General features: G+C 32.0%; 1 long non-coding RNA gene across 1 annotated transcript; it reads right to left on the bottom strand.

Moving 5' to 3' along the window:
* Window positions 1-749: 749 nt before the first annotated feature.
* On the bottom strand, window positions 750-24,025 carry LOC141488715 (uncharacterized). Its single transcript, XR_012468772.1, has 4 exons — window positions 23,885-24,025; window positions 11,386-11,592; window positions 4,941-5,012; window positions 750-875 (listed from the first exon to the last, which is right to left on the bottom strand). It is a non-coding gene; the product is annotated as an uncharacterized LOC141488715 (long non-coding RNA).
* Between the last annotated feature and the right edge of the window lie 1,153 nt (window positions 24,026-25,178).

The raw sequence follows: 25,178 nt of genomic DNA, 5'->3' as shown, positions 1-25,178 counted from the left end.
GTTTGGAATGATATGGTACCATTCATAATGATGAATGTAAAAGTGAAAAACACTGCTAAAAATCAGCATAATAATGTCAGCCACATCAAATCAGAAAATTGTATATATAATGACACTGAATGATAAGATTCCATATGCAATGGAAATTATTGTATTTTCCTAAGTATGCAGATGAAACTGAGAGTTCATGGACCTGGAAACTCCATTAACCCAGATCATGACTCAACAATGTCTTCTAATCTTTTGCAATTGTAATTTTAGATTAAATATTTTATTATTAACAATCCAGGAGTGGAAACCCCAAAATTGTTAAAATGATGTCTCAAAATGAATTCTGGAGCAGCATAAACTAGAAGATGGTCAACTTCCAGAGTTTCTAAGTCAAGGAGAAAATACTGCAAGCAATTAGGATGAAGTAATTTAATATCCTGGATATTTTACTAGGATAACCCTAGATTTAGCAAAGTCTACATCAAAGGTTGGAGGTCTTAAACAATGATGTCCTGTGGGGCAAAAGTATAAGGATTGCAACTAAGAACCAGTACTCCACCAAAACTGAGTATAATCCTTCAGAGTTGGGAGATACATATTTAATAAATTGAGGACTTTCCAGCATACCTGATGAAAAGACCAGAATGTAAGAGAAAAATTAGATTTTCAAATAAAAGACTCAAACATAACAAGGTAAACATGATAGAAAAATCATATGGGCTTTAATAATATTTTACATTGTTTAAAGTTTTTACCTGGGAAGATGACACTTGTAACTGCTGAGAACTTTCTCTTTATTAGACAGTTAGAAGTAAAGTATAGTCAGGTCTGTGTTTAAGTTGGCTATGATGGGATGATATCTAAAAATGTGGAGAGGTAAGAAACTGAAAAAAGGAGAATGAGAGAGTTAGAATAGAATAATTTATCTCTCATTAAAAAAGGCGTGAAAGAGCTTTTACATTTGAGGATGCAGAGTTTTCATTTGAATCCGTTCAAAGACAGAATAACATGAACACTTGATTACATATCTACTCTCTTACCCTAAAGGAAAAGAGGAGGATTGGAAATACAGGAGAAACAAGGATTGGGAGAGGAAGTAGTTAGAAACAATACACTTTTTTTTTGAAAATGCAGAGAGAGTAGGGGAAACAGGGAAAATAGAATGATTTAAGAATTCATTTCTCTTTAAGAGTTCATTTCTCAAATATCAAGATAACAGAATCAAATTTCTAAAAAATTAAGACGCATTCCTCAAATAACGAATGGTCAAAAGAAAAACAATCAATTTTAAGGCAAAGTAATCCAAAGCTATCTATAGTCATATGAATAAAAGTGCTAAATTACTATTGAATAACTATTACACACATAAGCATAGATACATAGATACACATTTGCATATGCATTCATATATACATGCATACATTGGCACATAGGTATGTATATGTGAATATACATAAACACATATTTATTCTTTTTTGTGTTGGGAATTTAAGAGGATGCATGTAAATTGGGGAATAACTCAGCAAGTTGTGGTATATAATTGTGATAGAATAATATTGTGTTATAAAAATAACGAGTGTTCTCAGAAAAACCTTTAAAGACATATATACATTGATACAAGGTGAAACACAGAACCAGGAGAACAGTAATATTCTGCTATGATAAGTTGTGAATGATTTAGCTTATTTTCAAGAATTCAATGATCCAAGTTAATTCCAGAGGATTTATAATGAAAACTGATATCCAGTTCCAGAGAAGACAGTCTGGATTCTGAAAGTTTACCAATTTTTTTTTAACTTTCTTTCATCTTTCTGTCTTGATTCCCTTCCTTTTTTTCTTTCTCTTTCTTTTTGGTTTATATCTTCTTTCAATATCACTAATATGAAAAGGTTTTGAATGAATTCACATATATAACCTATGTCAAATTTCTTGCATTCTCAAGGTGGGGCAAATAAAGGAGGGAGATTATTTGTAACTCAAAGTTTTAAAACATGAATGTTAAAAATTGGTTTTGTTTATAATTTGGAAAAAATTAAATATTTAACAATAATTAAAAAACAAACAGGTATAAATACAAAAACTAAATTTCCTGAGTAACAGTTTACACACACACACACACACACACACACACACACACACACACACACACACACACTTATTTGGGGGGTTTGCAAGGCAGAGGGATTAAGTGACTTGCCCAAGGTCACACAGTTAGGTAATTATTAAGTGTTTGAGGATGGATTTGACCTCAGGTCCTTTGGACTCCAGGGCTGGTATTCTATCCACTGTGCCACATAACCCCCACAGAGGTTTTATGAAATTCATTAGTAGTCTTATTCTGGTTCTTTCAGTATATTAGACTTTCCATTTGTTGTTTCTAGCTCTCATTATTTTACCAACCTGTCTCCTTTTCTAGCCATACCTGTCCTCTATGATTTTGTTTTGGTTAAAAATATTTCTTATATCCAAATCATCATGGACAATACTGTGCAGTCAGCTTATACCTAGCCTGCAGTTTTTCCATCGTCCTTTAGGATGTTTGTAATTTATATTCTTCTTATGTTCTGTGATTTGTAATCATATAGCATCACTAGGAGAGTACATTTGTGTTAATGAGATGGCCCTTTGTGGCAATGAGCAATCTGGGATCATTGGAAGTACTGTGCCATTTCCCAAATGTGATCATGGCCAATCTCTACTCCTACTCATGTTGGGACCCATCTGTCTGTGACAGATGTCACTGTAGAGATAACTTTGCTTAACAACCTACTGAGTATTGATATCAAGTGAGGTGTAAAGCAGGGAGACATATGCTTACCCAGGCTATATTCCAGTGTCATGGAAACTGTCCTGAATAAAACACTTCTATTTCCCCCCAACTCCTACTCCCCCTTCCAAAAATAGTAAAAGAATTTCTTATCCATGATAGGGTTCTCCAAATATTCATATTCCTAAATGGTATTTTATGATTAGATTGCTGTATAGAAGATAGACTGACAGAGCTTAATATATATTAAACATTGTGCTAAGTGCTGAGGATAGAAATAAATGGAAGCAAATAGTTCCATCCCTGAAGGAACTTAAGATATTACTAAGGACAGATAATGCATCAAAAGGGAATTTTAAAGGGACAGGGGTATTCTTCTGGTAGCATGGCAGGAAGAAGAAGGTCAAGAGGTGTTTTAGCCATCTGGAACCAGAGAGGATAAAACCAAACTTGACTCATCAGATCCCAAGGGTTCCAGGGACCAGTTTTCTTATTAGATAAGGATTTTAATCTTAATTAGTTTCCCATCATGTACTACAAAATTATCTTGAGGGCTTCATTCATATTATGGGTCCTCATTTGTCTCATTTGTCATAGAGAGCAATTGTCTATGCTAGTTATATCTCTGTTCCCAGCACTGGTTGGTAAATATATTTCCATATAGAACTTTGCTTTTAGTTTTCCATCCCTTAAAACATCTGGATTGTGAATGTACTCATTGTGAGTGTAGTCACTGTATTGGCATTTACTAATAGTAGCTCAAAAACATATTAGGACTTTGTGAATATCAAGACATTTGTGTCTCCAGAGTACTATAGATATCTGAAACATAACTAATATTGGTATTCACTCAGTGCAGTTCAAAAACATCCCAGAATTCCAACAGTCATGTTTCCCCCCTTCCCTTTTCTTTTCTTTCTTTTCCATGTCTTAAAAACCTGCTAGAATTCAAGTACTTGTTTCCCTAGGTTTTGACATTTTGGATTTTTTCTGATTAAAAGTATTTCTCATATTCCATTTTCATAATACTGGATCTGAAGTCAAACTGGAGAGATTCTATTAAATAAATAAGCTATGCCATGCTATCATTTTTCGGTGGCAATATAGTCAAAGAGAAGGAACAGAAATTAATGAGTATATATCTCTGAGATTATCCCCCCCAATTTATAGTTGTTTTCACATTGCTTCTCCCTTTATAATATTTAAAGACTATCTTTTCTTTTGCCTTCCTTTATAGGCCCAGAACTTAGAAAACTAAAGTGCTTGGGTAGTAGATATTTGATAGACACTATTTAACTGACTCATTTGATATTGCAAAATTAACATGATCTAGTCTATAGGATATGAAGGAGCAGTCTAAACATAACTTCTTTTTAAAGCACATATAGCCAGCAGTTTATCAAGTTAGAGATTTTTTCAGGAGGTATATCTGTGATTGTAGAGACTGTTTAATCATTTGATTGACAATCTATTCTTAAAATCTCTCCTGAAGTCAGCACTTTAGTTAATACCACTGTCTTCATCCTCCTATACTAATTCAAACACTTGCCCTCTGTCAAGACATCTCACATTGTGAGACATAATGAGGAAACTGAACAAGTTGCAATCTTTTTTCCTGACTTCTAGACAAGTTACACACTTTGGATTCTTTTCGTAACTTTCATGATCATTGAAATTGGGTTGGACCAATTGTTTTATCTATTTATTCTTTTGCTTCTAATTTTGTCACTGTTTTGTTTGAGTAAAGAGGATACAAAGAGGAGCACTGGAAAGATAGTTGGTAGTCAGAGTAAAGAGAGTCTTGAAAGCTAAAACAAACTGTATTTTATTTACCTAACAGGATACAAAACTGCCTAGTGAATTAGAAAGTATGACAAGAGGCCAGAACAATGATTTTTTAAGGAGTTATAAAATGAAATATGTCAGATTATAGGAATTTCTCTTGGATCCCTGCCCAGCCTCTATTGCTTTCATTTTTGCACCTAATCCTTTGAAACAATATAAATTTTAAAATTCATTTCTGTTTTGCCTACTACCAGGCACATTCTGACAAATGATGCCCTATATCTGTGATCAGCAGTGAAAATGAATTATTATTCTTGAATAGTTGAGTCTCCATTTCCCCTCTTTTCACCAACAATTCTATTCTCTGTCATGGCCCTCATCTGGTACATTGTTTTGCCTAGTACCCAGCATCTCATCCAGGCTTTCCAGCTTCTTTCTGTGATGTCTTCTTCAATTAGATTGCAGATTCCTAGAGAACAGGGACTCTATTTTTATTTGTAATTATATCCCCAGTCCCAATGTATGAAACATAGAAGGTACTTTATAAACATTTATTGACCCTCTGGCCTAACCTTTTCAATAGCTCCTTTTTCCAAAAATGTTTCAGATAAAATTATAAAAATTTAATAAAAATCAGTAATAAAAATTTAAATTTAAAATAGAAAAAAGAATTCCTAGTTAAATTTAAGCAAGTTTCATTGTACTAGGACAATGAAAAGCTAAACATCCCTTAGCACTCTATGAGTTGGTTTGTAATATACACTTTTGTTCTTGAAGAGAAGAGATTAGAGTGAGAAAGAGGTTCAGTAAAAGTTCTTTATCACTATTTAACTGAGAAATCTTGACTTTTTTTGCATAGGAATGAAAAAGATCAGTGTGAGACAAAGATATATTGCTTGATTTGAATGTGATACTAGTTAAGTCACTCAGCCTCCCTAGTCCCAGTTCATCTATAAAATGAGAAGATTGGACATAAATGTTCTGTGAGCCTTTATGTCTGCATTAAATATAGTATGATTTAATGGCAACAACTTCCTTCCATTCTGCTTCAATATTTAATTTTTTAAAAACGCAAAAATAAAATAAATTGTTTATAGAATTTCTTAACTTTTTTCAGACAGTGCCTATGTAACATAATGAGAAGTGCACAAGAGAAGTAATTTAGACATTGTTTTGTTCTGGCAGTTTTGAATGACCTTGAACAAAGCATTCTCTTTGTTTAGGTCTTGGTTTCATCATTTACAAAATTCCTGGTTTGAACAAAATAATTTTAGGATCATTCATTCTCGAACATTAAAAAATATGAAGATCAGTTGAAGAAATTTGCAAATTTCAAGCACAATAAAGTCCTGAGAGGTGTGAATAATGAATCCTATGAAATGCTTACATCATTTAAATTTGTACTATTCAGAGTTAAAATTATGTAAAAATATGGTAATTAACTCCAGCCAAATGAAAATATGCAGTAGGGATTCGAATAATGCAACCACATTAAGAGATTTATTATTCTCCCAGACCTAACTGTACTTGAAAGTTTATATAGAAAAAGAGTTAGATTTTCTTTGTTCTATCAGAGAACAAAATGGAGAACATTAGGTAGAAGCTAAGAAGAAAAAAATCAGAATTAGTCTCAGGAAAACCTTATTTACATCTATAAAAACATTGTCATGGAATATTATACCAGGAGTTAGTAGACTCCACATTAACTGGAATAAAGGAGGAATGGTTACTTCAAAGATAGGATATATTTGGGATTAAATTACAATCCAGACTATATGATCACTGAGGTTATTGAGGTTTTTCCTTCATTCTCAAAGATAATGATGATAATGATGTCAGGAATGTGATGACATGAAATTCAAATTGGATTTAAATTAGGGGATGCTGTGCCATTCATCAACCTCATTTTCTTACCCTGAGCCATCTGCGTTCAGTGAGCAAATATGAATCAAGACAACTAGAGATGGCCCTGGATATGGGATATGAAGCCATTAGGCTTAAGTGACTGGCCCAAGGTCACACAATAAATGTCAAATATTTGAGGTCAAATTTGAACTCAGGTCCTCCTGAATCCAGGACTGGTGCTCTTTCCACTGCACTACCTAGTTGTTCCATCTGACACTAAGGTACTTTCCAACATGAAAACACTGAGAATCCTAGCTCTAAATGGTACATATTTTTTTTGTTTTTGTTGAGAGATTTTTGCTGAAAATGAAAACTGAGTCCCTGAAAAATTTTTACAAAAGATTTTACTTCATTGATTTGACATTTAAAAAAAGACAGTCTGTAACTAGTAAACTACTTTGGAGAATAAATATCTCAATTAATTGGGAGGATTTTGATACACAACACAGTTCGAGTCCACAATTTGGACTCTAGTCAACAAATGACTATTAACAAACAGCTTTGAATGTCTTTGGCCAGAATTGATGTTGATATGGTTGTGAATTGTTGATTTTTTCCTAGCTCTGGTCCAAATCATCTGAGAAAAACATCTCAGCCTGCTGTTAACAATTAAGAAAACCTAACTTCTTCTATTTAAATAAGTTCTGTATTAACCAACCCTTACAAGTAAAAAAATAACTAAAATGTCAGATCATTGCCCATCTTGTCACTTATGACTTTTTCACAAAATATATCTAATAGAATTATACAATGTAATTTTGTAGAGATATCAGAGAACAAATCTTTCTAACATCCTATTCAGTGTATAGGATTGGAATTTAAAAAAAATTCTTAATATTTTATTTTCTTACCCAATTACATGTAAAATATTTTTAACATTTATTTTATTAAAGTTTTAAAATTAAGGTTATTAAAGTTATTAAATTTTTCACTTCCTTGCCTCCTCTGCCATGCCTAAGCAATTTTAGTTCATATGTGTGCAGTCAAGCAAAATATATTTCTTTATTAGTCATGTTGTGAAAGAAAACAGATTAAAGAATCAAAATAAAACAAGAAAAAATAAGTTCAATAAAAAATATGCTTCATTCTAGATAACATCATTGTCATTTTTATAGCATAATAGTATTCCAAGACATTCTGCAGTTGAAGAACATCTATATAGTTTTCAATTCTTTGCCACTACAAAAAGTGCTGCTATAAATATTCTTGTATGTAAAACCTGTTTTCATTTTTTTATTTCTTTAAGATAAAAACCTACTAGTACTATATAGCAAAAAGTATGCATAATTTTATAGTCCTTGGTATATAGTTCTAAATTGCTCTCAAGAATAACTGAATCAATTTACAACTTCACCAATAATGCAATAGTGTCTCAATTTTTCCACAAACCACTCAACATTTGTTATTTTCCCTTTCTGCCATATTAGTCATTGTGAAAGGAATGGGGTGGAAACTCGGAGTTATTTTAATTAAAACTCTCTAAGTAATAGTAATTTAGAACTTTTTTTTTAATTTGACTATAGCTTTTTTTTACTTTGTCCAAAAACTGCCTGTCCATAACCTTGAGTATTTATCAATTGAAGAATAACTTTTATTTTTATAAATCTGATTCAATTCTCTACATATTTGAGAAGTAAAACTTTTATCAGATATATTTACTATGGTTATTTCATAGTTATAATTACTAACTGTATTTCCCATCATTCTATTTTCTCCCCCTAATTATCTTGCACTCACTCTCCTTTTAACCATGTCTATTCTCAGAACAGTTTTGCTTCTACTTTTGCCTCCCCCAATTTGCCCTCACTTCTATTATCCCTCTTTTCTCTTATTATTATGATGCTGGTGACTCTTATTTTTCTGATGAGAATAAGATTCAAGAGTTTTTCACATGCATTTTCTATCTTCCCCTTCATTGTAAAATCTCTTTATGATATATATATATATATAAACCAATGCAACCAAGATTAAAAGATTAGGCAGTAAGTTGGGAAACAATTTTTATAACTATTTTTCTCATAAATGACTCATTTCTAAAATATATAGAAAATTGAATGTTTATTGTTTTTTAATTTTTATTTATTTAAGGCAATGGAGATTTGAGTGATTTGCCCAAGGTCACATAGCTAGGCAATTATTAAGTATCTGAGACCAGATTTAAACTTAGCTCTTCCTGACTCCAGGACCAGTGCTCTCTATCCACTGTTCCCCCCCAAATTGAATCAATTTATAAGAATACAAGCCATTTTCCAAATGATAAATGATTAAACAATATGAACAAGCCATTCTTAGATGAAGAAATTAAAATTATTTATAATCATGTGAAAAAAATGTTTAAACCATTATTGATTAGAGAATGCACATTAAAATAACTCTGAGGTTCCACATTATATCAGATTGACCAATATGACAAAAATGAAAATAATTAATATTGGATAGGATATGTTAAAACTGGGACTGTGCATTGTTGCTGAAGTTGTGAACTGATCCAACCTTCCTGGAGAGTAATTTGGAATTACACTCAATGCAAAATAAAACTGTGCAAACTCTTTGATCCACCATTAAGTCTGCATCCCAAAGTGATCACAATAAAGGGTTAAAAAATGAACAAAAATATTTATATAGCAGCTCTTTTCATAGTGGCAAAGAATTAGAAATTGGAAATTGAGTACATGCCCATCAATTGGAATATGACTGAACTAATTGTGATACATGAATGTGATGGAGTACTATTTTTCTGTCAGAAATCACAAGAGGAAGGACTTCAGAAAATTCTGGAAAGACTTGTATGAACTGATGCTGAGTTAAGTGAGCAGAACCAGAAGAACATTGCACATTTAACAATGATACATAAATGTTGATCAACAATGATGGTGGTAATCATCTCAGCAGTACAATTATCAAAGAGAATTCTAAAGGACCTGAGATGGAAAATGCCATCCAATTCCAGAGAAGGAATTATGGAATCTGACCAGAGGCTAAAGTGGACAATATTCAATTTTTGTTTTTAGTTTTTGCAAGGAAAATGGGGTTAAGTGGCTTGCCCAAGGCCACACAGCTAGGTAATTATTAATCTGAGGCCAAATTTGAACTCAGGTACTCCTGACTGCAGGGCTGGTACTCTATCCACTGTGCTACCTAGCCACCCAATATTCAATTTTTAAAATGTTTTCTGTTTTATGAGTTTTTTTCCCCTTTCATGGGTGAGAGAAAAAATACTGATACTCAAAACCATACAACAATGATTATTGAAAATTATCTTTGCATGTTGTTGGGAAAATCAAAAATATATTATTAAAATATATTATTAAAAAACTCTTTTATGTGAGATTATTTGCTCCATTCTGCCTCTCCTTTCCTCTTCTTCCAATTTGTTTTTTGATTCTCATTCCTTAAATTAATTTTTTTGACATTATCCAATCAACTCATACTCACGCCATCTGTCTATGTATACTCTTTCTAAATACCATAATAATAGTAAAACTCTTGGGAGTTATAAGCATCATTTTCCCCAAGTAAGAATATAAACAGTCTAACTTTATTGAATCCCTTATGAGTCCTTTTTTGTTTGCCTTTTTATGCTTCTCTTGGGTTTTGTATTTGTATTTAGTTCTGGTCTTTTCATCACTAATGATTTTCCTGGGAGTGCTCATTTTTTGGATTTCTTTCTAGAATTGATCAGTGAATTCTGTCAATAAATACTTCACCCTATGTATGATGTCCAAGTCCTTTTTTTTTGATCAAGACTTTTAGGCAGTCTAATAATTCTTAAATTATCTGTCCTGAATCTATTTTTCTAGGTCAGTAGTTTTTCCAATGAGGTATTCTTATAATTTTCATCTATTTCAGTTCATTTGATTGCTTCTTGATGCCTCAAGGAGCCATTATCTTCCAGTTGCCCAATTCTAATTTTCAATGACTTATTCTCTTAGGTGAGCTTTTTATTTCCTTTTTCAGTTGACCAATTCTATATTTAAAGTTCTTTTCTTCAGTGATATTTGGTACCATCTTTTCAAATGACCAATTTTGCTTTTTTAAGTCATTCTTCTCTTTGGTGGATTTAGCATCTCATTTACCATTTGGCTTATTCTGTCTTTTAAAGTTGTTATAATCTTGAGAATTTTTTGCCTCCTTTGCCAAGCTGCTGACTATTGTTTTTCATGATTTTTTAAAATCATTGTCATTTGTTTCCCCAATTTTTCCTTTGACTCTCCATTTGATTTTTAAAAACATTTTAATCTCTTGGGGTCGGATATAAATCCAAAGTTTTCTTTAAAGTTTTAAATGTAATAGTTTTGATTTTTGTGACTTCTTCTGTAACTGTGAGCTGATCTTCCCTGTCACCATGGTAACAATCCATGGGAAAATTTGTTACTTGATCATTTTTTTCAACCTATATCCTGACTTTTAGTTTTATATTAATGTTAGTCTCTGTTTACATGGTAGAGAAAGCATTGCCTATTAAACAGGGATAATAATCTGTTAAATTATAATAAGCGTAATTCTTTTAAAAATGAGGAATAATAAGAACTTCCTCCCAAAGTGGTTGTCAAAATCACGTCAGACTGTGAAATATGTGTTTTATTAACCTTAATACTCTCTATATGTTCATGTTATAATGATAATTATGATAATTCTCAAAGCTTCCCTTCCCTTGTGGACAACAAACATTGGCAACTCCTAAGAGACAGAAATAATTCTAAATATATTAAAAATCATTTGTTTTGATAATTTTGGACAGGTTTATTTTCAGAAGTTGATCTCTGAGTGTGAGCAATCATTTAGACAGCTCATCAAAACCATTAATTTGGATGTGTATAAGTTGCAGTTCATAGGAATAATAACATCAAAGCCACTACAGAAACTAGAAGTATATTTCTTTTATACTAAATCTCATGGAATCCTCAAAAAAGACCATGAGAGGAAGGAAAGTTTACCTTTTCCTTATTGTACAGGAATTAGAAAATCTTATCTAATCAGTCTTTAGATCTTTCCATCTCTCTATCTGTTGCTGCTGCTGTGGATTTTGTTCTTATTCTTCAGTCATTTCAGTTGGTTCTAGCTCTTCATGACCCCATTTGAGGTTTTGTTTGCAAAGAGTATTTTGCCATTACTTTCTCCAGATCATTTTACAGTTGAAGAAGCTGAGACAAAAAGAGTTAAATGACTTGTTTAGGACCAGACAGTTAGTAAATATCTTCCTGACTTCAGACCTGGCCCTCTATCTATTGGGCCACTTAGTTGTCATCTATCATCTATATCAGATAGTATATTTTCAGTATATCATTATTAGAAACTCTCCCATTCTCTTTAAAAGTTCTATTTATTTAAGACAATGGGGTTAAGTAATTGGCCCAAGGCCAAATAGCTAGGCAATTATTAGGGGTCTTAGGCCACATTTGAACTCAGGACCACTTGACCCCAGGGTCAGTATTCTATACACAGTGGCACCTAGCTGTCTTTCTCCCATTCTTTTAAGTTGTATCCTTGGTTCCCAACACAGTATCTGGCACATAGTAGGTTCTTGATAAATATTTGTTCGTTAACTGATTGATTTATAATTGATAATTTGAATTTAATTACCATCTCATATTTCTTCATAAATTTAAAACTTGTCTTATATATTACATAATTTTTCTATCTGTTATTTTATTTTATCCTCAAGGACATATTTTTCTCTCAATACATTCCATATTGATCTCTGAATATCATGGAAACAACATAAAGACTATCTGCTTTCCTTCTATTGGGGGAGGGGAGGGAAGAAAGGGAGGGGAAAATTGAAAAATTCAAAATATTGCAAAAAAGTGATTGTATACACTACTATTTTATATAATTAGAAAACAAATGAAATATTTATAAAAGAAGGATTTTGGTGCTGCATGAAGAATTTTGGTATTCTTTGTATTTGCATGAATACATATATACAAATTTATATACACTTTTCATATGTGTATATTTAATATGGTCTCCATTTCCTTTTTCATTTACATATACTTTATTGATATGCTTATCTGCATGCATATGTTTAATGTATTAAAACTTCAAATATATATATATACATATATATATATATATATGACATGCATCTTTATATAATTTATTCTACACTGGATCTATGCCTTCATTGGTATAGATAAATTTTAGATGAGTAAACTCCTATCAATGTGAATCTATCATTTTCATTCTAACACATAGTTTTACAAGTTTATAACAAGCCTTTTTACCAGAATTACCTGCTAATATATTTCATAAATAGGACTACAGCATAGGACTCTGTAGCTTTGAATTCAATCTGTCACTCTGGCATGTTGCCTCCAAGTAATATATAGGAAATAGTCGTTACATTTCTATTGTTTTCTGATTTTTGTTAAATTTGTGTGGTTTATTGAAATAGTCTCCTGACTTCTATGTCTCAATATCTCAATTCTCCTACTCATCTTTTATACAAGTGTCTTTTCCTGGTCTACTTTTATCCATGTTCCTCTCCTCAGCACACTCCATAAATCCCTATTGAAATCTGGTCTTAAATATACTTCTGTTTCTCACATACAACCATTAACAATCTATTTTTTTTAGTTTTATAAATTTTTCCCCTTTTATTACTCTATGAAAATTTCATAATTTGTTTCCATGTCTTTGCATTATCTGTCCATGACACTTGGACCATACCTCCTCACTTTCATATGAAGTCTTTCCTTATCCCTGTCAATTCCTAGTGCTCTTTCTTCTAAAACTGTCCTTCATGTACATATGTAAAATTGCATGCATATATGGAAATTTATAGTTTATATAAATATATGTACTATTTTCTCATCTATATTATATAACTATTTTTCTAATTTTCTATATTATCATGCATGATGCCTTTGATGTACTTTGAAGGTAGGGAATAATTTCTTTAGGTTATGTATGTACAGCCATGTCAAATATATTTCCTTAATCCTGTTGTGAAAGAAGAAGAATTAGAATAAAAGGGAAAAGCCTTGAGAACAACAACAGCAAAAAGAACAAAAAAGTGAAAATAATACATTTTATATCATAAGTATTTGGAATTCTCTTGGATCATTATTGTTGAGAAGAGCCGAATATACCGGAATTTATCATCATACAGTGTTGCTGTTATCATGTAAAATGTTGTGGTCCTGCTCAATTCATTCAGCATCAATTCAGGTAATTCCAGGTTTTTCTATAATCTGCATGGTCATCATTTTGTTTTGTTTTTATTTTGTTTGACTTTTGCAAGGCAATGAGGTTAAATGACTTGCCCAAGGCCACATAGCTAGGTAATTATCTGAGGCTAGATTTGAACTCAGACCCTCCTAACTCCAGATCCAATGCTCTATCCACTGTGACAACAGCTGCCCCCATGCTCATTTCTTTTTAAATTTATTTTTATGACCTTTTTGTTTTATTTTTTCATCCAAATGCCCATGTAAATTTTTAAGTTACAAAATTTCTTTCAACCCTCCCTTCCGACCCCCACCCCCTCAGTTGCCAACAGTTAGGAAGCATAGTATGTACATATTTTTGATAAACATGTTTACAGATTAGTCATATTCAATATGAGGAATTAGGATTTAGGGAAAGAGATACATTAGAGATAATTTTTGTGAAGTTCTTAAGATTCTGAAGGGATTTTTGTTTTGTTGTTTTGTTTTTCTTCCTTTGGATGGGGATAACTGTGTCCCTAGCCGGTCTAATACGGTTTTTCTAGGTCTCTGAACTGCTGAGAGGAGCTGCTTCCATCAAAGTTGAACATCTCATAATACTGTTGTTGATGTGTATATTGTTCTCTTTGTTCTGCTCCCTTTGCTCAGCATCAGATGCCATAAGACATTCCATGCTTCCCTAGGTCTGACCATGTATGGTTTCTTACAGAACGTTAATATTCAATAGTATTCATGTACCATAACTTGTTTAGCTATTCCCCAATTAATGGGCATCCACTCAATTTCCAATTCTTTGTCACTACACAAAGAGCTGCTATGAATATTTTGGAAAATGTTGGACTTTTCACATTTTTTTATGATTTCTTCTGGATATAGTCCTATAATTGGAATTGCTGGGTCAAAGGGAATGTATATAGATGCTTTGAGCATGGTTCCAAATTTGCTCTCCAGAATGTTTGGAATAATTCATAGCTCTACCAACAATGCAATAATGTTCTAATTTTCTCACACCTTCACCAACATTTATCATTTTCCTTTTCAGTCATAATGGCCTATTTAATATATGTGAGGTAGTATATCAGAGTTATTTTAATTTTGTTTCTCCAAACAATAGTGATTTGGAACTTTTTTTTATATGATGATAGATGACTTTGATTTTTTTTCATCTGAAAACTAACTGTTCATAGCCTTTGACCATTTATCAATTGGGAAATGACTTGTATATTTATAAATGTGGTTCAGTTCTCTATATATTTTAGAAATGAGACCTTTATCAGAAATAATACTGGTAAAAATTTCCAGCTTTCTACTTTCTTTCTCGTTTGCATTGTTTTTTATCATTTGCAGGAACTTTTCAAATATTTTATTTCCTCTTATGTTAATCTGGGCAATTTATGTACTATATATGTATATATGTATTTTAGGTATGTATTTTAAATATTCATAAATATATGTGTATATTTTAAATAATATATTTAAATCACCACAAACAGGATTGCTATGAATATTTTTGTACAAGTTATGTTTTTACCCTTTTTCATAATCTCTTCAGGGTATAGACCCAGTAGTGGTATTGCTGAATCAAAGGGTATGCACATTTTTTTGCCCTTTGGGTGTAATTCCAAATTGTTCTCCAGAAAGTTTGAATGAGTTCATAGCTTCACTAATAATGTAATAGTGTCCCAGATTTCCCACATCCCTTCCAACATTGATGGTTGTTCTTTCTGGTCATATTGGCTAGTCTAAGAGGTGTGAAATGGTACCTCAGCGATGCTTTAAGTTGCATTTCATTAATAGTGATTTAGAGCAATTTTTCAAATGACTATGGATCCTTTTGGTCATTTTTATTTTTAAAGAAGCTGTTTTCTTTCTCTATTTGCCCAATTGTACTTCTGAAGGCATTATTTTCTTTTTGAATTTGCCCAATTTTATATTAATGGTTTTGTTTTCTTTGCTTTTTGTTGCAAGATATTAACTTTCTCTTGTATTTCGGTTTCCAATTTTTCCATTTGATTTTTAAAAAAACAGGTTCAGGAAGAATTTCTGGGTTGGAGATCAAGTTACATCCTCTGATGCTTCACTTGTAATACTCCTTGTGCACTCAATTTCTGAGCTAGTGTTTTACCCATCCTTATCTCCAAGGATAGACCCTACTTTTCTCTGATCTTTCCTATTCATTTGGTGATTTGTTACTTGGCTCTCTTCCAGGGTTCATGTCTTGGGGCAAAGGATCACTTGCAGATCTTAGATGCTCAGAACCTTAAGAGGCTTGCATCATGTTCTTGGATCATAGATTTTAGGAATTCCATGTAGTTGCTCAGTGGACTAAGTGTCTCTTTGAATTGTCAGGGCTGGGGATGTCAGCTTCCCACTCCTTGCATTGGTGGGAATGAGGAGGCTGTCTCTGAGCTATCTGAGCTGGCAGCCCAGTCACTGGACCAGGTCCTTATAACTGGGGATGCCATAGGTTTCTCTTTGGACTGTTAGCATGTGGGATTTCAGCTGTCCATTCCCTAGGCCTTTGGAATGTTGGGAACACTTGAGGTTGTCTCTGGGCTATCTATAATGGAAATACTAGACCCTTCCAGCTTAGAATTCCAGGTCCTCCGAACTGGGAATATCAGGAGCTCACAGTATGGGTCAGGTCATCCAGACCTGACTTGCTGACTGAATGTGGGTCCTAGATACCTGCACTGGAAATCTCCCAGTCCACTGGGTGCAATAGATCTGAGTCCAAACTTTGAAAGCCACCTCTGGAGATCTACCCCATAGCTGAGGAATGCAGGTTTGTCCCTGCCCTACTCTGCCACCCATGCACTGAGTTTCTGTTCTCCGAACTTGAATCACTCCCATTTGAATCCATATCATTATCCTTGTTGGAAGATTTTCTTTGTGTATTCTGTCACTCCAATAAAAAAAAGCATACTGGCCAATATTTGTTCTTCTTAGGAAGTTCCTTAAACGGAAATTGCACTTTCAGTTTCGGTAGAAAAGAGTGGTGGCTTGATTTGTCCACAGAACCTTACTTTTACAGGAAGAAATTCATGTTTACAGGAAGAAATTCATGTTCATGAACTATATATGTCACAATAGTAAAATAAAGAATTGCATGCTCTTAAAACATTAGTTTGTCATGATAAAGGACATTGGCACAGATACTGCAAGATGGGCAAGTATAGATAGTTTGCCATGCACATCTTCACAGGAAGTATTCAAAACCATGATAAATAACAGACCTATTTTTAGTATGTGAGAAAGTGTGATATATTTTCTTTTCAAAAATAAAATAAACCAAATATCAAAGGTAAAGTGCATTGGACCTCAATAAAACAAAGAACCAGGATATAGAAAAGGACAAAGGAATGTGTATATATGTATATATATATATATATATATATATATATATATTTCATATATATATATTGAATATTGCAATATATATTCATATATATATTGAATTCAATTGCTATATATATATATATATATATATATATATATATATATATATTATGGTCATGTTAAGTCATATTGAAAGGATGAACCAAATCCCAAAGCTAATGAGCTACTTTATTAAAATAAAATAGGGAGAAGAAATATGAAAAGATACTGCTGCCTATTCATTCACCTAGATAAGGATCTATGATTTTTGAACATTTCATATTTATATCAGATTTTTGTTTTCAATGTGTTAGTGGACTTCGTTGATTTTTTCTTTTTTATTCTCACATGTTTATTCTTTAAGGAATGGAATGAAGAAGAGAATAAACATAGGTGACAATATACAAATATAGACAGTATGGAAAGAAATTAGATTGTATCAATAATTTTTGAATAAAAAACAAAATGAAGCAGGTCTAATGATTACATTATAAAGTATTTTTATTCTGTATAACTGGGGCTATTATTATAGGAGGAAATTACTTTTCTTTAATTACTGTAGTCAAAATAATTAATCATCATAATGGATAAAAGTAGAAAATAAAAAAGAATTAGAAAAAACAAAACAAGTTAAATAACATTGGATGAATCACTTCAACTTGCTTAGCCTCAGTTTCCTCATCTGAAACAATGATAAAAAGATATTTTTATTTCTGCCAACCAAGCTGTAATAAAGAAAAGTTTACCCTCCTTACAGTAAAGTAGAAATGTGTGTTATATTATTACATAGTTTGAAATTATCTTTAATGCTCTATTATGTACCTCATTAATTTCTAACTGGAGAAAAGGTCTTTAATCCCTTTTTACAAAGTCACATGCAGGGACACATTATACCAAGTCAGTACCTTTTATCCAGTTTATGTGCGATATACTACTGCTGAAATCCAATTTTCTAATGTGCTTTGGCCATGACTGTATAAAGTTTCTTCAAATAAAATGGCCTGTCTTCATTCATTAAAAAATATTTTCTGTGAACAAGGAATCAACTATATCTAATAAGCTAATATGTTATTTTCTTCTGGCTGGAACTCTTTTCAGAACCTAATTGTGGTCTTATAATCATAGTGCCTACAGTAGTTCATGTTGAGCTGATAAGCCAGTCAAATGCTTTCAAAAATCTTTTCAATTAAATTAATATAAATATTGCCCTGTGGTGGAAATGTAAAATAGCAACAACAATCTAATATACTTTTATATAAATATTTGGTAGATTAAAAAAACACAGCATGTTTTACTAATGAATTCACTGCTATAAATTTAAAATGCAAGATACTAATTAGTTTTTTCCCTCTATTTCAAGTTTACCAGTTTCATTCTGAATACATTAATATTCTTCCCATCTTCTAGTTTCATGTTTACTTGCTACTCCTTTCTGCTTCTCCAACCAGAAATGGTCTGTTTGTCTTATGCACTTACCTTAGTTTATTTTCATTATTTTTGTAGATTATTCATCTCCAAGTATACTACAAACTTCTCAGGGGCACTCATTTCCACTTCCATATTTTTATTTTATCTTTGTTGATCTTGAACATTACCTAGATAAGAGTGAATTGGGCTTTGGGAAAAATAGGAAGAGGGGATGACTCCCCCTCATCTTCCCTTGAGGGAGAGCCAACTATTGAAACAGCATAAATGCTTTGTCTCTCCACATTTTAGAAAGGATACAAGATTTGCTCTTTAAATTCAGAGAAAAATGAGAGATATTCTAAATTGAACATGCATAAATACATTATTTTCTTGAAGAATGCATTCTGGGACAGAGTTTGGAAATGTGGTGATTTGTGGGCCAGGGAAGAGAAAAAAGATGTCTTCTTATTTTCCATCCTTTCATAGAGAATTAGATAATATGTTTTCTGAGGAGAAGGGGGGGATAGTGATCTGAAGCTGCACTCTGAGTCAGGACTGTGAGGAAACAGCCAGAAATGGAATGCAGCTTTAAGATTTGCTATGAAGGGCATGACTTCCAAGAATAGGGTTGCAGTAATCCTATTATACTCCAATTTCATCACACATCATCAGGAGGATTGTGTTCAGTTCTGCACAACAAAATTTAATAATGTGGTCAAGCTGAAGAGACTGAGAAGGGCAAACAAGATAATGAAGGGCCTTGAAACGATATCATATTAGAACAAGTTGAAGACATGTTTCATCTGGAGAAAAGCAGATCAAGGAAAACATAAGAGCCATATTCAGTTATTTGCAGTGCTAACAAAAACAGGATGAATTAGTTATGTTTGGTTGGATAGATGGTTATATTTGATAACAGAAGGCAAAAATCAGGAAAATGCTCAGCAAGTTCAAGGAGAAAAATCTAAGACTGATACACCATGAGGGAACAACATTCCCAACAACTGGAACTATATTAAAAAATGAAATTCTTATGAATTCTCCATTCTTAGAGATCTTCAAGCAGGAAAAGAATGGGTCAAGTATGTGATAATGGGGATTTCTTTTGTGTATAAGTTGGATTAGAAGTTTATGGAAATATCTTCCAACTTACATTCTGTGATTCTTTAGTATTAATAAAGGAGAACTATTATGTAGATATGAACATTTTATGCCCATGTTTGTGCACCTTATACCTCTTAGAACTTATACCAACCAAACATCTAATTGCAATTCTGCCTTTCTCTAATGTGTTTAAGAGTTTAGAGGAGAGAGAGAAAATCCTGTTCAATAGGAGATCATGGATGGCTTATTACAATAAGTGCTTTTGAGCTCTCAGTATCTGGAGATGGAGGAGGAGAAAGCATCAAATATTATTGCAATAAGTTAATTAATGGAATACATAATTTAATATATAAATTTTATAGAACAGGAAGATGTATCCTCAAAAGATAGAATTATTTGTGTAGGGTTAAGCAGTATATTAATGGCAGAGCCAACCCTTAAATTCAGAGCTTTCATACAACATAGAACATTTATTTCTCTATACAACACAATGTCTATGTCTAACCCAATGTTGCATGTGGAAATGTCCTGGCTAAGAGACTTTACTGTTTTGAGTATGCAACAATTAATTCAACCAAAGAGAAAAGTTTAATTTCTACTACACCCTTTTTTTACCTGCCACATTTTTAAGAGAAACCAGATGTTAATGGGATACTATAACTCCATAGAAGAAATTGGGATGATAAGACAATATTCAAAGCTTTTTCTTAGTAATGAAAAATAGGAGCAGGTGGCTACAGACCTTGTCAAATAAAATATTTTATTTAAAAATGAAAATCTTAAAGTCAGCATAGAAACCACTTTCATCATTGATGCTAGGATGGACTTAGTAAAGAACACGTGTCCTCTGAAAAACGGATATATTTTACAGGACAAAGACTTAATATTTGGGTCAAATCGTGGCATCTTATTCCCTGGTGAACCTAAATACAAGTATAATCCACGTGTATAAATTTTACTCTGCATACACTATTTATCTTTTTGAACTCGTGTTTATTTTGTTTCCTCTAATTTTTTTTAATTCCAGTATACAACCATAATGCCTAGCTTAAAAAAGTTCTTAATAAATGCTCATTGAATTTAACAATTAAATTGCTACTGTCTTTAATAGATATTATGCCTATTACATATTTCCTCTGTTCAAGCAACACAACTAAGTATGAGACTATGACTACTTATTTAAAAATATGCCAAATAAATAATATATATATATATATAGTTAACTACAATTTTCTTATAAACAAGTTTACAGATTATTCATTTTCATTTTCAATATTTATCTTTGTATGCAAATTAATCTGGAAGTCAGGGTGCCAGCAGAAGGAGAACCAGGAAAGGCTTCCTGCAGAAGATAATTCTTGAAGGAAGAGAGGGATTCTCTAAATGGAAGAAAGCTGAACATGTCTCCTAGGCATATGGATGAGTATGTGTGTAAGAGTTCTAAGATAAGAGATGGAATGGAGTATATAAAGAATATGAAAAATATTTTCTGGTTACATAAAAGAAAGGAGAGGTATTAATATGCAGTGAAGTTAGAAAGAGAGGTTGGTATCAGTTTGTGAAGGCCTTGAAAAACTAGAGAGCACTAGAGATCTTTCCAATCAAATCAGTAGTAAAGCTAGAATGTCCAAACTCTCCATTACTTTTTTCATATAATAATAAACATCTTGCCTGTAACAAGAAAAAAAAAATAAACATGGGTAAACTAGAAACAAATTACGCCTTTTCTCAGATATAATGGTAGTTTATTTAGAGAACCTTAGTCAACAAAGAATTTAATTAAAATAATAACAAGCAAAATTAAAGGATATAAAACAAATTAAGAAGTCATCAGTATTTCTGCATATTAAATACTTATATATATTAACAATAACAACCATCAAAAGGAGATAAAATAAAAATTGCATTTAAAATTTTCTGGTGTGTATAAAATACTTAGGAATCTATCTTCCAATATTCTTTTGTGTAGTCTACACAAAATAAACACAGACACAAATTAAACACAAAATGGAAAAATATTAATTGCTCATCGGTAAGCTAAGGAAATATAATAAAGTGACTCTGCTACCTAAAATTACTTAATCCTTGCAAAACCAATCAAAATACCAGAGTATTATTTTATAGAGTTGAAAAAATTATTTAAGAAAATCAATCTGCTTGAAACAAAAGGTCAAGGATCCCAATTTTTTTTGAAAAATTGGGAACGAATGTCAAAAAGAACCAGAACTCAAACTATATTAAATAGAAGAAGAAATAGCAAAATAATTTGCTACCGGTTCATAATAGAGAGTTTGATCAGTGGAACATATTGAATATTCAGTTCACAGAAACAAGCACAATAACTGTGAGCAGTGAATGTCTGTAACAAGCAAGAATATCTTTGTTTTATGCTTCACTTGATTTTAATAATAAGAGGATTGTTGAACAATGTTACCTCTGGTGTTTCATCTATCAAAAATAAAGTATGACATTAAAACTTTCCTAAGAAAGCCCATATATATGAGTGTCTTTAAGCATATATTTGGTATACTAATTAATTTTAGCATACTAATTTTTCTATTATTATCAATCTACTTATTTATCTATATCTATCCTTAGACATTTTCTGAGAAAGATCACCTATATAGATATTTATATAATATATATATATATATATATATAAAATCTATTTAATACCAATAAATAAACATGGATTTTTTAGTTTCCTATACTTTTCAGTTGATTTTTGGACAGTTAGTAGTTACTGACATATCTGGCATACATTTATATTTGGAAAAATATTTTTCATATTTTTCCATCATTTAATTATCTTTGGAATTTTCAGATAGATTAGCAATCTCTTATTCATTGCTTCCAAAATTATTTTTCCTACAGAAGAGATTTTGTGAATAGTTATCCCTCCCTGGATACTCACCTTTGCTCTCTTAATACCAGTTAAGCCTCCTCATATGCTATGCTGAAAAGCGATATCATTTGAAAGGATTCAGTTATGGTGATCCCAATGTCATCAATGTTGAAAATCACTTCTTAAAAATGCACCAATCTTTTCCTTCCTTCTTTCTTTCCTTCATTCTTCCCTTCTTTATTTAAAGTTAGAACATAGCGACTTGAGAAATTCAATTCTGCATGAATCAACTTCTGGGGGACTTTGTTGAACTATATCTGCCATCAAGGGACCTATAAATAACTATGAATTTTGTATCTCATGGTCTCAGACCATACATGGCAGACCTCAACTTTATTTTTGTTAATAAAGTTTTTTTTTTGCCCAGAAAGGCTTCCCAGTTTCTTTTTTACACTATTTATCAGAACAATCTATTTTTATAAGTTTAATAAAAATGCTAGTATCTATGTAAATTTTGAGATTTACAAAGAACTTTAAAAATTTGAATTATCTTATCCTAGGATTATTTATACCCGGGAGGTAGGTGCTGCTATTATTCCAACTTACAGATGAGGAAACAGATAAGAAGTTGCTAAGTGATTTGTCCACACAACTAAGAAGTATTTGAGGCTAAATTTGAATTCATATCCTATTGACTCTACTACATCACCTGTTCCTTTAATCTAGGCTCCATTATTATTTTGAAATGGTTTGTTATCATATCTTTAATCAGACTGGAATACAATATGAATAAACATTAATGTCATTAAGTGAGTCAATTTCTTGATTTCAACAAGAATTTCACAATTTAGAACAATTATTGTTAATAATTACAGATATTTGGATGATATGTAAAAACTTCATGATTCTTATTATCTTCTACCTTATTTTATACCACTTTTACATGACCACTAAAGAAGCACACACTGTTCTCACAAGATCAAAGGATGTTGCAGATTTTTTTCTTATTTTTCTTCTTAAGGTTTTCATGTTCATATATCATTACATAAAGAATATAAGTTGATAAAAAGTGTAAATGAAAAATTAATTGAAAAAATAGAGTTGAGAAAATCTGTTAAAAGACCATTGGAGCATTTTGGAATGATGGTATTGAGAGCCTGGACTAAGTTGCTGACAGAGAGAACAAAATAATGGATAACATGCATGAGACTAAACTAGCACTGATGACAGATGGTAGGTGATAGGAGAAACAAGGGAAAGGAAAAATTAAAGATTTTAAAGATGTCAGACTGGGTAAATATTTTTGGCATTGACAGAATCAAGGTAACAAGGTCCTGTGGACAGAATGCTGGCTCTGATGCATGCTAACTTCTGACTTTTGAGTGTATAACTTAACCTCTTGAGCCATTTGTTTCTTCATTTGTAAAAATGAGAAGTTCCTAAATTCTTTATATTTTTAGTTCTATGAACTTCTATTAAGCCAAAATTAGAAGGTGGAATTCTGTTTTTAGGTTAGGAAAACAAACTTACCTTGGATGGGCTATTTCAAATTTCACTGATGCATCAAGGTACAGATATTCTACTTATTTATAGATGTTGATCTGGATAGTAAATAAGATTTCTGAGGTCCTGTCAAAAGTTTAAGAGTCATGGATACAAATGGGATTGTTGAAGAAGATTTGTTAGTTGGTTAGTTGGTTTCTATAGTCAAATAATATGACATCACAATGGATCACTATGTCAAGGTAGTACGTGTCCAACTATGGTTGTTCAGACCAATATGAGTTCAGAAGAATTTGAGTTTGAAAGTCTCTATCATAGGGTGGAAATAATTAGCCCATATGGATATATTAGGAGGAGATGTCTGTAAATTCATGCATATCACATTGAGTTCCTGCAATTTGGTTTTGATTATAGAACACAGCACCTACTTTGATGCAGGTACACCTTGTAGGAGTTCCTGTACCAGTGTCTTCCACACTTCACAACTGATTACAAAGTAGTTCAGAGAGACCTTGTATCACTTCTGATTTCTATATGCACATTTACCTTGTGTGAGTTCTCTATAAAATTGTATTTTAGGCAAATGTTCCTTTGGCATTCAAACGGTCTTGTCAGGTTATCTACAGAATATTCCTAGGTTAAATCAAATAGAAATGAGTCAATTTCCCAGAATGATGCTGAGTGTCCAGGTTTCATGGTTACATAACAAGATCAGCACAATAATTCTGTAGACCTTCTGTTTGGTAGACTGCCTAATTCCTCTTTTCTCCCATATAACCCCTTAGAGCCTCACAAACACTGAACTAGCTCTAGCATTTTATCTGTCACCTCATCATCTTTGTGGACATCCTGGAAAGTAAAGTGCCAAGGTAAATAGCATTCACAATTTCTTCAATTGTATAAGATGATTTCACATATGGTTGGTGTAGTTTTGGCTCAGTTTTCTTGACATTAATTGTCAGATCAATTCAGCCTAAGTAGAAGAGAATTGATTCATATTCTGATGTATCTAAGTCTCTGAATCTGTATTAAGAACATGATCATCTGGTACAAAATCACAGGCAACTACTTTTCCCTCTAAATTTGGCTTGTAGTCTTTTCAAGTAAATTTACCTTTAGCTTATTAGTTTTGATGCAGTTTTTGTCTTCATTGAAGAAATCTGACAACATTAATGAAAACATCATACTTAAAACATGGGAAGAAACACAATCCTGATTTATTATATTTCTGATTGGGAAAGTGTGAGAGCATTGTCTATTATTCAGAACCCATGCAAACATACAATAATGAAACTGATATACAAAACTGATGAATGTCTTT

This window comes from Macrotis lagotis, chromosome 1 (genome assembly GCF_037893015.1).
Source record: "Macrotis lagotis isolate mMagLag1 chromosome 1, bilby.v1.9.chrom.fasta, whole genome shotgun sequence".
Taxonomy (NCBI): domain Eukaryota; kingdom Metazoa; phylum Chordata; class Mammalia; order Peramelemorphia; family Peramelidae; genus Macrotis; species Macrotis lagotis.
This window is presented reverse-complemented; position numbering and strand designations above follow the sequence as displayed.